The 16,893-nt window shown below is 41.1% G+C and overlaps 1 protein-coding gene across 5 annotated transcripts in view; it reads right to left on the bottom strand.

Moving 5' to 3' along the window:
• CDH20 (cadherin 20) overlaps nucleotides 1-16,893 on the bottom strand; it is a 206,560-nt gene that overhangs the window by 53,806 nt on the left and 135,861 nt on the right. The window contains exon 2 of one of the 5 annotated variants that reach the window (XM_053902776.1): nucleotides 14,279-14,450. The exons of the other annotated variants lie outside the window; for them this stretch is intronic. The gene's annotated coding sequence lies outside the window, so the exon portion shown is untranslated. The remainder of the gene's footprint in view (nucleotides 1-14,278; nucleotides 14,451-16,893) is intronic. 5 annotated transcript variants of the gene reach the window in all.

Genomic DNA, 16,893 nt, shown 5'->3' with positions numbered 1-16,893 from the left:
TTGAGGAAATTTTGAGGGATTTTAAATACTGTCCCTTATATTTTCTCATCTCTTACAGACTACGCATGCATACATTCTTGCCAGTTAACCCCCCCCTGTCTTTCCCTCCGTGTGCTCTGAAGAGCTCAAGGAGAGAAAAAAAAAAGGTGTTCTTTGGAATCTTTGTGATGAATATTTTGTAGGCGGTTCAGCTGCCTCAGCTTTCATCTGTCTCTCCTGCCCACTTTGGCCTCCTACACACGAGTGCAAAGGCCTCACGTTCTTCCCTTTTGCCGAACACGGCCGAGGGTGGATGTTGAGGACCTGTGGAGCCCCCTCGGTGGTCCTGTGAAAGCTCCGGTGGTCCGGGTGCCCCTCTCACGCTCCCCGTCACAGACATGAAATATCAAAGCCCGCTGTGCCTGTAAACTCTTTTGTGTTAAACAACTCGATAGCTGCAGTTGATGGAAAGCACTTTATTCCTGCTTCCTCGGGGGCAGAATACATGAAAAATACTCCCTGCCTAACTTTTCAGAAAGTACAGTCTGGGTTATACAAAAGTTCCATTATCTTTTCATAATTAGGGCTGTTTATACATGTGAAGGGAAATCGGTTCTATCAGAAATACTAACCCATTTTCACTTTTTATAAAAAATACGGTTCTCCTGTTCATGTTTTTCCTACGGGATAATAACAGCAATGGCATGTTTGAAGGTGGGCTGATTTCTGTTGTTCGTATAAAGGAAGAGACTAATATATGTATATTTGTATGTATGGATTTGCTTTGGAAGACCACATATGCCACACCGAGAATACATTAGTGGAAATTGACTTCTGTGTTAAATGAGTCTTTTAAAAGTTTTTCCCCCATCCTGCCTGAAGAAAGCAAACAGCTTGGTAATGAACACAGTAGGAAGAAATTAAAGTTGTAGATAAAGTGTGCTCTTGGTGAATTGTTTATTTCATTACTTAAATTCGTTGTGATATTTAAGATGGAGGGGGAAGGGATGGTTACTGCTTTCTCCTTGAAGTGAACTGGGCTTTTATGGTCTCCCTCTGATGTCTTTCTTCATTATTCCAGTTTTCCTGAGCCTTTCATGGTTAATGGAAGTACTACTCAGTAAAGCTCAAATGACATCTCTGTAGAAGCAGAAAGTCACTTGCCTCTGCCACAGACTCTTTCTATAAAGGGAAGGTGTTTTAATTTTCTAACGTAGCCTCATGCTTTTAAGAGGTAAACATAGATGATGATATTGTGGTTTTGGGGAACTAAACTTCTTAAGCTATCGCTTTTAAGGAAAGAGCCTTAAAAATGTACTTAAAAAGAAAAAAAAGAAACCTGTGAAGATCCTAAACATTACAGTGAGCTGTGACAGTGTACTATGACGTGCATCGACACTGAATCGAAACGCATCTCAGTGTCACAATGCCATCCTGCCTCAATCAGGTGTCTCGCTTGAGAAATATGAGCAAAAATACTGTACTTTATAGGAGTCACAATTCTTCAGAATAGGATATAGGACCCAGAGAGAACAGAGCAGGTGGTTGTGAGTATAAATTGGAGTGAAAAATTCATATGATGATGATATCTTTGAATATGTACAGTTCACAAACAGCAAGATTCCCGTTGTGGAATTCTGTAAAGAAATTACTTCCATTGCTTGTGTCAATGAACTTGTAGCATTCCTGAATCTGGGTGTGTGTGTGTGTGCTACAGACCAAAGTCTACCACTGGGGATGTGTTTTGGAGAAGGTGTGTACTGTGGTTTTGTGTGCTGAAAGATGAGACACTTCTCTGACCAGAAGTCTTTTTTATTTGCTACAGACGTGCCATCTTGTTTCTTCCTGGGCAGTCTTGAATGATAGAAGATTCCTCCCTCTCTTGTGGCCATCAGCATACCAGCTTCCACAAAGCTACCCATCTCCGGAGGCGATCGACCCTCAGCACAGCCAGAAGAGGTTGTCCAGGTACTAGATTTCCCGGATTTGGGTTGCGTTCTCACTTCTATTCTGCTACTCCATGCCTGACTTTCCTCGTGACACTGTCCCCATCCCCAAAGTTAGCATTTCTGAAACAGATACGGCTTAGTGTCAGTGTATACATTTAATGTGGTCATGTTTCCTTCCTTCCTTTACCGCTCCAAGAGGCTGTTAATAGATTGATGGTGTGTCTAGAATTGAGGAATTTTGGTAGACCTTTGTTTTTTTTAATAGACCAGAAGTAGAAAAACAAAGAATACTTTAATTTCCATGGATACTTCTTAGAGAAGGTGGTTATCACTCTTGCTTGTTCTAACTTCGCTGACGTGTATCTCGATGAATTCCCATTTCTCCAAGTTCCTCAGAAACTGGAAATCCCGAACCTAACGGTTCAGCAGTTACAGTGTTCACTCAAGCTGTTATCGCCTCTGACATCTTCCTTTTCTCACCGCTGGTTCTTTCTACTCTCATTTTCTTCCCCACAACCAGACTGGTTTATGAGAGGGAGTGCTTTTAAGAAGTTCAAAAATGGAAGCATGGGGCTGACGTGGCTGAGGGGGAGGCACAGGGTAGCTGAACCGAAGAGTTTAGGAACAGTATCTGGTTTTATATGAGGGTGTGTGTGTGTGTGTGTGTGTGTGTGTGTGTGTGTGTCCCCATGTGTGGGTGAGAAGAGTAGAACAAAAAAATGGGAGAAGGCATGAATTATGTAATTAGAAACTGGCTTTGAAAAACCTGATGAGGCCCATAATAAATCCCGCTGTGTGCATCCCGGGTATCTGCTGATGTCCCTAGCTGTAAACTCCCTAGCTCGGGTCACAAAAAAGGCATATACACTTTAGAAGTCCTTTCACAAGAGTTCCTGCCCAATTCCTCCTTGCTTTCGTTCCCATTAGAATCAGTTTTCCATTTGAGGTTGCCCTGTCTTTTCTTTCTGTATCTTCCAAGAATGGCAAATGGATTCTTGCGAGTTCCTTTCACGCATACTTAGTATCTAGTCCATGTTTTAATCCTAAAGGAGTCAGGAAGTTTTTGACCTACTTTATGCTTCCTCCAGTTTTCACTTTTAATCAAGCTAATGAAAGTACAGTTCAGTCCACGGGCAATTTTTTTGACTACTGTTAGACAAGAATGATCAATTTTGATTTTTCAGAGTTGTCTCACATGCTCACTAATTTGTAGCCTTATGTGGCCTTTATAATTGCTTTAATTTGTGCTTGTTCATTTTAAAGAAAGCATGTGTTTGAAATGTAATTCTTCGGCTAAAGTTCTTTGAAAGAAGTTGCAGATAATTGCTGCTTAGTATTTTCTCTTATAACTTCGCTTTTGTACAGAACTTTAGGAAAACAGGACAGTTCTTTCCTGGACCACAGTCTTTCCTGAACTATAAAGATTAATCCATAGGAAGAAGAGTTTTTGGCAGAAGTCAGTGTGCCAAAGTTAAGACTTAATTTCTCAGTTTGGTAAATATTGGATCCTCAAATATGCTTAGTCGATAGTGGTTTGTGAAGCCAGACAGAACGGAGTTTCAGTTTTAGCCCTACTACTTCTGATCTGTGTGGTCTTGAGCAAGTGGCTTAAACTTTTTCAGTCTGTCTGTCGTCTACAAACTGGAGATCATTGTAGACTCTTAGAGGGTGATTGGCAGCATTAAGCGAGAAAATACATGCAAAGCTCTTAGCACAGTATTTGGCAGATGGTCAAAGCCTTGTGTTTGAAAAACAGTAGGTGCTTAATAAATGTTCTTTTTCCCTCCTTCAAGGAGTTTACATTTTAATAGGGGAGATACTGCCGTTAATGCTGGTGGTAGAAATAGTGGTAGGAGTGGGCGTAGGCGTGACAGCATCGCTAGTGACAGGGATGACAGTGTTGTAGCAGCAGGAATAACAGAAGCAGGAACAGCAGAAGTATTAGCGTGGAGTGTTCACTTTATGCCAGCCTGTGTTAAGTCCTTTACCTTCACTTTACCATTTGGTCTTTGCAAGAATTCCACAAAAAGGTATTCTTTTCCTGTTTTACACAGAGACAGAGCATTGTGCTGGGATGGCTCGTAGGCTCCCACCTGCTCTCACAAGAGCTGGTTTGCACATCCCTTTGCAGCTCCTTAAACTGGTCATGGCGAGAGTGTTGACACCGCAGCTCTTGGCAAGTGCGACGGAGAGCGTGAACGGATGCACCTGGGTTCTTCTCAGGAGCGGCTGTCGCACGCGCTTTGTGCATGACTGACTGTGACACAGATCTGTTTGTGAGAAGGCCCGCCAGAGCCCTGGAAACAGCGCTAGGCCAGGGCAGGGGAGGGGGAAATGATGTGCGTCAGTGAGGAAAAGTTTAAGGTAGCATGTGAACTAGACCTTGAAGGAAAGAGAGGAGGGCATTCCAAGTGAAAGAAAATGCAAGTGGCAAGGTGCAGACGCAGGGTGCGGAGGCCCGGCAGGAGAAGAACACTTGAATTTGCATGGAGAATGGGGCCCATTCAAGAGCTGATGAGAGATGAGCAGGAGAGACAAGGCAGAAACCAGTAGCTAGGAGCTGTGGACATTGCTGGGCCGAAGTGTTTTGAGTATCTGTAGTTGTTCACAGTGAGCGATGAAAGGTTTCTGAGTGTGCAGGCGGGCCACTCCGGTCACTGTTTAGTGGGGTCACTGAGTGTGGGGGGGCCCGTGGGCCAGGCGGTTGAGAGTCCAGGGAAACCTGCGAGGAGAACTTCAACCAGGAATCCCGGGTCAGAAAAGGATTGGTGAGGAGTCCAAACCATTGAGGAGGCAGAGTCTCCATCGCTTGTACACTGAATGGATGTGAAGGAATGTGGGTATGGGGGTGGGGAACGGGGCGGGGAGGGGGTCTGAACCAATGGCAGGAAACTTCTGTGCTTCGGCTACAGCTGGAAGTTGGGAGGAGGCATTCTTTAGAGGCAAGGTAATAAAATTGGCTTTAGATTTAGGGATAAAAAATTCATCCTTCTATGCCTGGTTATTTAAAGAGGAAGAACTTTCCTTCTCTTTTTAGTCCAAAACTTCAAAGCAGCTTTGGGCATAAAGAACGTGAGCTCCTTCCTCTCCTTTAGAGTGCTTCTCGCTGCTTCCAGAGCTCACCCTGCATCCAGCCCCCTGCTCATGACCCAGGTTGAGGCCTGGTCCAAGTGGCTTCCTGTGGCCGACTTGGTGAAACTGATCTGAAGCTTCATCTCAGCTAGGGACTTTTTGACCTGTCAGCTCCCAGACATTGTTCCCTTTACGTAATATCCACTGTCACATTGGAGTCATGTGTATTGTATCTTTCATTTCTCCAGTGTGGAAGGAATGTATGCAAAAAGGCCAACTGGCTACTCTGCTCAAGGGAAGGAGAAACTTACAGAACAAAAGAAAACAAAATCTCACTGATGTTTATTATTTATTCTGTTAAAGGAAAAGAGAAACTTCTCTTCTAATACAAAACCTCCCTCTCTTTTGGAAAATGATGAATAATTTGGACTCTGTGGACATCTTGGCTAAAGACTCTTTCTAGCTCAGCCTCTCAATGGGTGGTGCTGGGTGTTTGCTTAACCTTTTTGAGGCTCAAATATCTTTTTTAAGGGGTTTAAAGGGTTGTCAAAGATTATCACGATCTAATACTATAGATTAAGTTCTATTTTTATTTTATTTTTTAAAACTTCCTCTGTGTTTCCCATCTCATCTCTTCTCAGAGTGCCTCATGCATCTCCTGTTGGCTCTTCATTATTCAGTCTGGTAATTATTTACTTGCCTCTCCCTTCCCCATGTTGAAAGCTCCTTGAAGATACAGGTAACGTCTTTTATCCCTAGATACTTGATGCCTCGTGCAGTATTTGACACATCCCAGGTGTTGAGTAAATATTAACTGATGCTGATGTGGTTTTTTAAAAGCTGTAAACAAGTATTTAACAGTTTGGTATTATTATTCTTTCTGCTTTCAGTCTTTTAATTAATAGTTCTTCATACTTATCTTAATATCTATTCTTACACCAATGTATTAAGAGGCATGCATAACCAAACAGTATAAAGGCAGAAAAGTCCAGAAAACAGTGAGTTTTTATGCATGATATTTTTGTTCTTGGAGAGCAAATACAGTAAGCCCTGACACGTCAGAAGTGCTCTAGACCTTGGCATCATTTGTTGTAATGCAAAGTTAAGGAATTCTTTGTAGAGATGCTCAGAAACCTTATGAGGGAATTGGGGTTTGAAAAATTATGGTGACCTAAAATTCTGGGATGTTTTTTAGTTATCTGGTTAAAGGGATATGACCACGAAGTTATCTCTGGTGGTTTGGCTTTTTAACCTCTTTATTTTGGGGGAAAGGGGCTGATATGAGAAGATCTTTATTCTCTAATTCTTTTCAAGGTCATCCCCTACCTGTTGGTTTGACAGTCGCCTCTTTCTTGAACCTAGAGTCTCTAGTAGTCCAGTCTTCGCTGTATTTACATTTCCTTTCAAAATGTTTTTATTGTATCTAGTTTGGCTGTGCATAGAGGTCTATGATGAAAATTTCTTCACTGTCTTTTAGAACTGAGTCTTACCATTGAGAAATTTAATGCATTTTAGCAAAATGATAGAGGAAATTAAGAAAAAGATACGGGATTCCAGAGAAAAGAGATCCAACATAGGGGACTAACAAGGAGAAGCCCTAATTAACAGGTGTATCCTAGGTCTAGACACAGAAGCCAGGCCAGGAGAGGGAGGGTACCAGGGGAAAAAATGAAACTGGTATTAGAGGGTTTGAGAAATTCTTGAAGTATTTGGAAAAATTGTTGATGGGCAGGAGACAGATCTTAGGAACATTTGAAAAAAGTGACATGCACATAAAGAAGAAGGGAAAAGAAAATGTTAGGCAGTTTTTAATCCAGAAAAACAAAACTGTTCTAGAAAGAAGGAATTAGAATCTTAATGTACAACTTGATAGGAAACAACATTCATTCATAATAAGGTAAATATTGACTATTCTTTTAATGGAAATTGAAATAGAACTGTGTTAAGAAGGTGAGGGAGAGGAGAATGGGTGGGAATATACTTACTTTTATTTATTTTTATTGTATTTAAATGCTTTTTATTTAAAGTTTATATATTTATTTCAAGAGCGAGAGAAAGAGAGAGCATGAGCAAGGGAGAGGCAGAGAGAGAGAGAAAGGATCCCAAGCAAGCCTCTGCACTGGCAGTGCGGAGCCTGACATGGGGCTCAAACCTACAAACCATGAGATCATGACTTGAGCTGAAATCAAGAGTTGGACCCTCAACCAACTGAGCCACCCAGGTGCCCCAGGAATATGTTTAAAGAGAACTAAATTCTCACCTATTCTACTGGGAAGTCAGGTGCTGATATGTAAAATAGATCTTTCAGGAAATACCTGTGTAAGCATATCACTTAGAAATACATGGGCAAGTATTTGAAGAAACAGCTTCTGGGGTTGCGTTTGGGGATTGGGTTTTGGGATTGGGGCAAGGAACTGCTTTTTCTTTTATCATTAGCCTTCCAGTGCCATCTTGTTTTGTTTTTGACCAATGCAAATAGTTTACTTTTAATAAAATAAAAACTGATTAAAAAATTAAAAGCATTAATAAGCAAAATAGATATTGAATAGAAAAGAAAGCATCCAAACAGATCTTATGGATATATTTTGTATTTTTTAGGACTTAAAAAAAAACCTTTAAGTATTTCTGATATCAGAATGCATCTTCTAACTATGAAGGTTATTAGTACTTACATTATTAGCACTTAGGTGTAAGTGCGTTTCTCCCCCAACCAAAACTTGCAACTATTATATTTCTGGTACCTTTTAATTGTGGTTTCATAGGATCACAGAAGTGGAAATCCTTTAGTACAGGATTTTTCAGAGCTCTGCTCTTCTGGGCACTAGGAGTTCTGGAGCTTTTTCAGGGTGAAATTGCTAGACTCTGCCTCCCTCATCTTTTTCCTTGTCTTTACTACTATATCCTCTTTTCTAGGCTCCATATTAATCTATATTATATGTCTGGCAAGGCAGACTTCTTAAGTAAGTTGGTTAATTGTGGTTGGAAAAGCTATGTCCTGTCCTTCACCATCCACTGTCCACCGTCCACTCTTCATTCACTGGACAGTCAAATGGGAAAAATTAAACCACGCAGGTTCATAGAACACATTAAAAAAAACAAAAAATACTAAGAGAAGATATAGGTGAATATTGCTTTTAGAATACTGGGTTGAAGAAGCCTTCCAAAGGATTAGCTAAGGTCGTGAAGGAAAATGTTAATAGAGTGAACTAAATTATTAGAAATTGTTGTATATTTAATATAAAAATTAGGCAACATGCATGAGAAAACACAGACTTATTATCCTTAACATATTAAAGAGTCTTTATGTTCATTGTTAAAAATGATAATCATTCCAGTAGAAAATGATCAAATGACAACAAGAGAAATTCATAAAACAGCAAATAAAATGACCTATAATATATGAGAAACATTTTACTTTTACAGTTAGCTGAGGAAAATGAGTTATTTTCAGCCTATTAACTTGGAAAACATTAAAAAACAAGCTAACCAATGTTGCTGGGAATGTGAGAAACTAGACATATTGAAAATATACTTCAGATAGAAGTGTAAGTTGACAAAAGTTTTTTTGAAAGCAGTTTTGCAATATGGGTCATGTCTTTAAAATGAATACGTAATTGATCCTAAGGAAATAATTATGATACACATTTTATTTGAATTTAAATATATTTGTATTTATTATTATATTTCTACTGTAGCAGAAAGTGAGATTCATCCAGATTTCTAACAATAGATGATTTTGAAAACTAGGATATATCCACGCAAAGGGTTATCATGCAACTCTGTCTTTGAAGGACAATCGAGAATTGGTATTAAAGCTGTTCTCAAGGGGCGCGTGGGTGACTTAGTCAGTTAAGCATCTGACTTCGGCTCAGGTCTTGATCTTATGGTTTGTGAGTTCGAGCCCCACATTGGGGTATGCGCTGCCAGTGCTTGGGATTCTCTCTCCCTCGCTCTCTACCCCTCTCCAACTTGTGCTCTCTCTCTCTCTCTCAAAATAATAAACTTAAACCAAAAAAATAAAAAGTTCTCAGAAACAGCATTTATTGTCACCTGCTTAACACAATGTTGCCATGTGTGCTTCAATTGGAGAAACAGAATTTGGACATTTCATAATTTTATCAGAAAGTGGGAAATCTACTCCAGAAATACCTCAAAATGAATTAATACCGTGAGTCAAGTTATGTTAGAATTAGCTGATCCAAGACTGGTATTGTCCATTATGTATAGATCTCAGTTACCTTCATAGAAGGTAGTTACAGAAGGCATTGTCTTTAAGCCTGAGCTTCAGTATTCTGTACTCCTCCTCGATACTGCCGTGCCTTGGCTGTCCTCAACAGACCATGCCCAGCCTCGCACACATAGCCACGTGCATGTGACAGGAGTGGTTATTTGATCTGCAGGCTGCAGCAGCAACCTCCCTCTAATTACATGATAGTGATATGATCTTGGGGTGGAGATTGATTCAGCATCCTCATTTTTCTGGGCTAGTTTATCCCCTGATGGTTCTTTGGTAGTGTTCTCTGCTCAGTAATGGAACTACCTTCCAAGCAAATGTGTGAGATGGTCTTAATTTGAACTCTTGAATGAACTCCTTCTGCTCCCCCCAAATCTGATCCAATTAGCCTCTGATAGAATCATTGAATATATACTAAGTTTGTGTTCTTAGGGACATTTTACCATGTTAACAGGGGATATATAAAAAAGGAGATTCCCAAATGGCCCAAGCAAAACTGGTCCAAAGAGCCATCCATCATGGGTTCCGGAAGTGACCAGTGGAGTCATGAGGAATGAGAACTGTTCTCAGTCTAGGATCTTTTGGTCATTTCAGGCTCATCAGAGTCCAGTCTGGTTTTGGCATCAGGGTCACCGACTGGCCTTAGGCCTAGATCAAAAGGCACAAGTATAGCCTCATATAATGAGGTAAGGGAGATCTTATCCCCTGACCCTTCATCGTTTGACCCTGCACTGGATCATTTTGGCACTAATTCCTGTTCTGGCTAGCTATTACTATGAAACAAATCATCTCAAAATGTAGTAGCTTACAACCAGTTGTTTTTGTTAATTTTTGTGGTTTCTGTGAGTCAGGGATTTGGATGTCTCTTGGCTGGATGGCTCTGGCATGGGGTTTCTCAGGCATCTGCAGTCAGATGGTGGCTATACTGGGACACAGGGGTCTGGTGCAGCTGGAGGCTGTTGGTGCATCTCTGTCTCTTCACACGTGTCTTCCACATGGACTAGTTTGGGTTTCCTAATGGCATGGTGGCTTCCATGAGAGCATTTGGACTATGTAATGTGGTCAGGGCTCCCATGTGAGGATGTCTGTTCTCAAAGCAGAAGAGGCATTATCTTTTATGGCCCAACCTTAGAATCTTCTCAACTTTACTTCTGCTGCATTCTGTTGGTTATCAGCCACTTCCAGGTCAGTACTCTGGAGGGAAGGGAATTGGACTCCACCTCCTGAAGAGGAGTGGCAAGGCTCCAGAAGAGCCTGTGGGATGAGACATATTATTGTGACCACCTTTAGAAAATATACTTTGCCATGCCTGGAACATGAGACAAGCCATCCAGGGCCACTGAGGTCAGTGTGGAAGAACTTTTGTGATCTCAGATAAGCAAAAGCAGGGTTTTGTATTTGGAAGAGGATTTGGAGGGGGTGGGGGAAAGTCATTCTTTGTCTAACTAAACATATCCATATCCATATTCATATCTAATACACAGGCATCTGGGTGGCTCAGTCGGTTAAATATCTGACTCTTGATCTTGGCTTAAGTCATGATCTCATGGTCGTGAGATTGAGCCCCTCGTCAGGCTCCTCTCTGGAGATGGAACCTGCTTAAGATTCTCTTTCTCCCTCCTCTTTTGTCCCTCCCTGGCTTGCGCACACATACTTGTGTGTGTATGCTCGATCTCTCTCTCTGTCTCTCTCTCTCTCAAAAACAAAAAAACCCCAAAACAAAACAAAACAGAAAGCCGAAAACCAAAACCAAAACCAAAACCAGAAAACATGTATATAGAGAGCAGGTCTTGTTCGAATGGCCTAGTTACCATGTATGTTGTGATAGAGATGGGTGTATCTAAAGGATGGGTGTATCTATATGAGCTATACATACACAACTTTTGATTATGCCTGCTCAGGCATAACAAATAAGGAAATATGGTTCTGACTCCTTAGTACCGAGTGGCTGGAGAATTGTTATCAATTGATTATTCTCAACTTTAGTACAATGACAAGTAGTATTTTAAAGGAGTAAGTTCTGTATAGAGTGTTTAATATTCATTTGTATTGTAAGGATATCTAAAGTCATGATCACTAAGCACTGAGATTTTACCAAAGTGGAACAAATTAAAGAGATGGTGGAAAAGGACGTGTCTTGGCTTTAGGCATGTGGCTCTTTGAAGAAGTATTAGAATATAAACAGAACAATAATGAATAAAATAAAATCTGGTAATATCTGGAAGTAAGAGCTCAAAGAACAAACATAAGATTGATAGGTCATAGTGGATACCATTTCCTCCCAGTTTGACTCCTAATTGTTTCCTCTCTTGGGTCTCTTGCTCTGCTTACTCCAGTCTGTGGAACGAATGGCACTTCCAGCCATCCAAGTAGGAATCCAGAAGCTATGGTAAGATTCCTTCTGTCTCCTCTCCAACTGCCCCAGTAAACTTTCAAGCTTTCACCACTGTAGCAGCCTCCTAACTGGTGTCCCTGTTCTAATCTGTTCTCTTACTAGCCAGAGGGATCTTACCGGGTCACTCACCTGCTAAAAGATCTCTAATGGCTCCTCATTTCTTAACTGATAAAATCTGAACTTCTTGAGGAGGTACTCAAGGACGTAAATGATCTGACTCCTTCTACCATTCTAGCCTCTTTTCCTGTCCCTTCTCCCCTCACATTCGCCCATTAAAATAAACTACAGACCCTATAGTTTAACACCTTTATGATTTTGTTCAAACAAAAGTGCTTTTTCCAGGCCCTTTGTTTGGCACCCTCTCTTCCAGGAAGTATTTGTTCATTATGAGGCCTGTCTTTTGTGCCCCCATACCACTCTACTCTGTCCATTTCACTGGCACAGCCCACATCAGTCTGCTTTCCCCACTAGCCCATGAATCTCTGAGGGCAGCGGCTGTCACCCCTGTGTCTTCAGAATTAGCATGTGTCAGCACCAAGCAGAAATTTAATAAAACTTGGAACTGAATGAAATTAAACAAAAAGTGAAAGATTCAGCAATGTAGCATTCTCATTTCAGTGAGAATTGTGGCCCTTGTATGGCAATATTAACAGGGAAGGGTTCTGAGGATCCACCAGGTGGGACTAGGATCCTCACCAGAACTTTCTCAGTTTCTGACAGGGACAACCCGAAGGAGACTGTGGAGTGAGGCTGGAAGCTTGGATCAGATTCACCAGAGTCCACAAGGCTCTAAAGATGAAGCCTACAGTGTCCAAGGAAAGGACAGCTTTAAGGCTAGAGGAGAGAAAGTCAAGGTGCTGCTTAATTAACCACATCCACATTTTAGAAACTCATTTCCACTGAAGATGGGATCTCCTAGGAATCAGGAGCAGAGAACATGGCCTTAATCAGTAGAGGAAGAGATTTAAACAAAGATTTCCAGACAGTGAAGCTTATGAGCTGGGACAGATTGCTTATGGAAATTGAGAAGTCTGCCCTTTTCCAGGCGGGGGGAGAAGGCAGGGGCAGGACACTGCAGGCACAGAGGCTTTCACAGACTCAAGTAGGTCTGCCAGAGGTGGGGATGGAACCAAAGGGCCTTAAGGCCTTTTACAAATCCCACAAATCAGGGATGTTTTCAAATGCTGACTTTACATCATAGTAAGCATTTATAACATTTCACTCATGTTCGCCTAGAAGAAATGGTGAATTTGTGAGCATGCAGTGAAAAGAATTAGTGGTCTTTCTCTAAAGTGTAGTTGGTTGGTGATGATGCTTGATACTAGCTATTTCTACTTTTACTTGCTTTAAAGTAACTGTTAAAAAAAAAGTTTTTTTCCTTTTTTATAAATAACTCGCTGATTGATCTCTGGTAACACTTGTTGCAGGATAGGATTGTTAGCCCTGCTGCCTGGAAAAATTGTGTGTCTCCTTTGCTTTTATGCTGGCACTTTTCTGCCTTTCTGATATTTAAATACCATATAGCAGTGCCACAAAGATGTTCAAATGTTACCAGTGGAAACTGCATTAGCAGTTGAAATTCCTGTCTATTTCTTCTCTGTGTCGGTAAAGGAATTGGGTTTCTTTGGAATGGAAAATGCTCTTATATATCTCTTGCAGAATTTAATTTATTCTTTCTTTCTCTTATAATCCCTTTCATTTGTTTCTTCTATGTAGTAAAGAAACATTCAAAGAAACCCATATAAACTCTACAAGGTTTTGTTCTCCTACCATAAGGCTAAGAATAGCTTAGCAAGAACCAATCCACATGCTTTAATCCACATGAGGGAAAAAGATTTTGTAAATGTTTCTCTTCAAAGCACCAAAACTAAATGAAGGTTAAGGGAGGAGGCTCAAAAGAAAGCCTTATTAATGGAAAATACATTTTGATAAATCAAATTGATTTTAATCTTAATAGTACATTTAAATAATGGAATTGGTTAATAGTATCAAATTAGGATTAAAGAAAGGGATAAAAATCTCTTTCCACAAGTTGTTTCAAAACAAGGCATTCACTGGCTGATGCCATATGATATCAATCTGATTATACTGTACACAATAAAGCATCATGCCCTGTGCTAAAATCCTGCTGGGAGATGTATTTAATCAGATGCCTTTGATATGACTTGAGGAATAGTTACTGTGGACTCAAAAGAATCCGAACAAAATCTTTAGCTCCTGCAGTCAATCTTAATCCAGTGTGGATGCTAGGTGTCTATACATACCCTGTCGTAATGCACTCTCAAACATAAGCACGAGCTAACTGGTTGGACTTTCAGATTTGTCTTTTCAGAAGCCACAGGCAGAAGTTTGTTTTGCTTAATAACATGTTCTACAACTGACTGTTCATTCCCAAGCTTATCACAAATCAAGTCAAGATAAAGATTTTCTGCTGGCAGGAATTTTAGTGGACCCTGGTGAGTACAATTAACAGCCACCCGATAATAATTTAAAATTACTATCTTAGCTCGCTTTGTTTGGCTCCCACAGGAACTAAATCAACACTTTCACTTCCCAAGACAATCTTTCTGTGTCACTGGCCAAATTTAAACCAGATTTTGTGAAGCTATGTCATGGAAATCACAGACGGCATGAAGTTTTACAACTTACTTTTCTCCTTCTTCCTCGGAGCGCACTATTTTTGCGTTTTCCTGAGCTCGTCACTTTAGTTGTGGAGTTCGCGTCACGCTGCCAGCTCCCACTCTGTGTCAGAACACCTTAAAGTGGTCCTCCTTCTGCCGTTTGAAATTGGTCTTTAAATTATAATCAGCTCTGAAGGAGGCTGTTGGAGGTAGGGAATTCAGTCCAGCAACTTGGAGGGCAGAAGGCAGCTCCCGGCTAGAGCTTTCTTTCCCCCTCTGCCAGTGCCATGGGGTCGGAAGGCGTCTCTGGGGGAGGAAGGCCCAGCCAGCCACAAGTTGCTAACGCACCCCACACCACAGCTCCTTGGGACGGGAAGGAGAACAAAAGGCATCACTTATGTTAGGTGATCAGTGGCAAATGATGTGTGGGGGTGGGAGGGAGCCTGGTGTACACAGGGGAGGGGGGCGGCAGTTGCCCTTGTCTAGATGGGGGAAGGACAAAGAATGCTGTCCCTGAACATTTGAGGCCCTGGGGGATTTCTTCACGGAATCAAACTGCAGAGGACGATTAGCAGCCTTGTACAGTAAGAGCTAAAGTTTTTTGGACATGTTGGCCTCAGCTGAAAATACCTAGTGGCTACTTACGTATAACACCTATCAGCGACTTACGTATTTCAGAAAGATAATGGGAAGGCTAACACATTGCACGTCTTTTCCACTACCGTTGCTCAGTGTTTCCAGTAAGTACATGCAGTGTGTCTCAGCCGAGCTGCTCTTTCACATTATTGTTAATTAAATAATACTCCCTAAGAAATCTGTCATTACCGGCAGCCAGGACCGGGTTTGTTTAGTTTGCCTGGGGCTATTAATGTTCTAACAAACGGGCTCTTAATTGCCAGAAGAGGTAATTTCGTTGGGGGTTGTAGTTCACTTTTCCCAACAATTTTATGGTATATTTTCTATCTGAAACTTTTTCCTTTTTGTTTCTCTGTCTGGAGTTCCACAAGGCCAGAGGGATCTTTCTCTAATGACTCATCCATTGAATTAGCCATTCTCCGTAATGGAAAAAATGCATGTTATTGAATCTGTAATTCCTCCCCCCCCATTTCCATTATGACTAAAGAGAAGCAACTAATAACGGATTTTAAAATTAACTTAATTTTCCCTTGCTCATTTCATTACTTATTCTTTGAAATAAGTGACTTTTGCTGGGAGAAATGATTTCTGGTATGTCGCAGGCGCAACTCTGACATTATTTCTTGTCAACTGTTTTTCTAGTAGACAGGAGTGGTGGATGGGTAGAACAATTATCATTAGATGTAGTTGAAAGGGGGAAAGAGGAGGGCATTCGGCCCCAGAGAGGAACATGTGCCGTGGCCTAGAATTTAAAGTGACCTTATCTTCAAACATTTTCTTTCTGTTCATAAGCAGAGAATAAGGACAAATATTAAGAAAAAGTCACCTTTTTTTGAGTGTTATAAAAGCCTCCATATGCCATTTCAAAAAGAAGTGCTATTTCAGCCTTTTCTTAAATGACCTCTTTTTCATCATAATATAATACATTTTTTTCACCTTTTGACCGGTACTTTGGTTTTCTAATAAAGCTACATACTTATTTCAGAGGAATTGCACTTTAGAATGCATCTTGGTGGTACTTCATCCAGCAGTTTCATTTGGCTGAATTAATGTGCGAGCGAGAGAGGGAGAGGGAGAGGGGGAGAGAGAGAGAGAGAGAGAGAGAGAGAGAGAGAGAGAGAGAGAGAGAAAGAGGAGAGAGAAAATAGAAGAAGCAAGAGACTCATGTAATCCAACCTCTAAGCATAACTTTCTTCAATTTCACATTGCAGTATCATTATAGTAACCTTTATGTGTGATAAAAGCATAATTTGGCTGGATAGTACTAAAACATATATATCCACATTTTATCAGTGATTTACTGTCCTGTGATCAAAATAGTTTCCTTTCTTCCTCTTCGCCAAGTTCACATTTTGTTGTCTGGTGTCACTTGATAATCTTTCATTCGCCTTCTCCCCCAACCCCCCTGGCTCTTGTCTCTCTCTTTTTCCCATTAAGATGTGAATGGGTAGGCATCTCAGCCAATATGTCTATACATGGCTGAATACACTTGGAGAAAAGCAGGGTCTCCCTTTGTCTGGACCCTGGATGGCTGCGTGTCATTCCGCACCAATGGGCAAGGCCTCCCTCACAGTAGGAACTTTGCAATAATTGCCAGAACAAATTGAGCTCAAGCTTATCGGTTCCTTTCCTTTTTCATTTGGAAAATGGAGGGACTGGGAGAACAAGGCCATTTTTGACCAGTGACAATACAGCGTTGAAATAGATTGGATACAGCCAGTGCCCAGTCGTATTGCAGACAACTGTCATGGGATATATTGTATACAGGGACGATAAGATGTGACCCCACAATTATCAAGCTGAGCTGTGTTTTCCCACACACTCTGGGCATTCCACTCTGTACGATCGGCATATACAGCAGTTGGCAGGGGAGTGAGTGGAACTTCTATATGGACAGTTGGCAGAGGCGAGCAAACACAGATGCGACTGGTTGGTGCTCGCGTTCTTTCTGCATGTAGTGTAGACCAGCAGGGGCAATACTCAGCTTGCTCTGCACTAGGGAGCAAT

The sequence above is a fragment of the Panthera pardus genome, unplaced genomic scaffold (genome assembly GCF_024362965.1).
Source record: "Panthera pardus isolate Hobbes unplaced genomic scaffold, ASM2436296v1 HiC_scaffold_15, whole genome shotgun sequence".
In the NCBI taxonomy this organism is placed as follows: Eukaryota; Metazoa; Chordata; class Mammalia; order Carnivora; family Felidae; genus Panthera; species Panthera pardus.
This window is presented reverse-complemented; position numbering and strand designations above follow the sequence as displayed.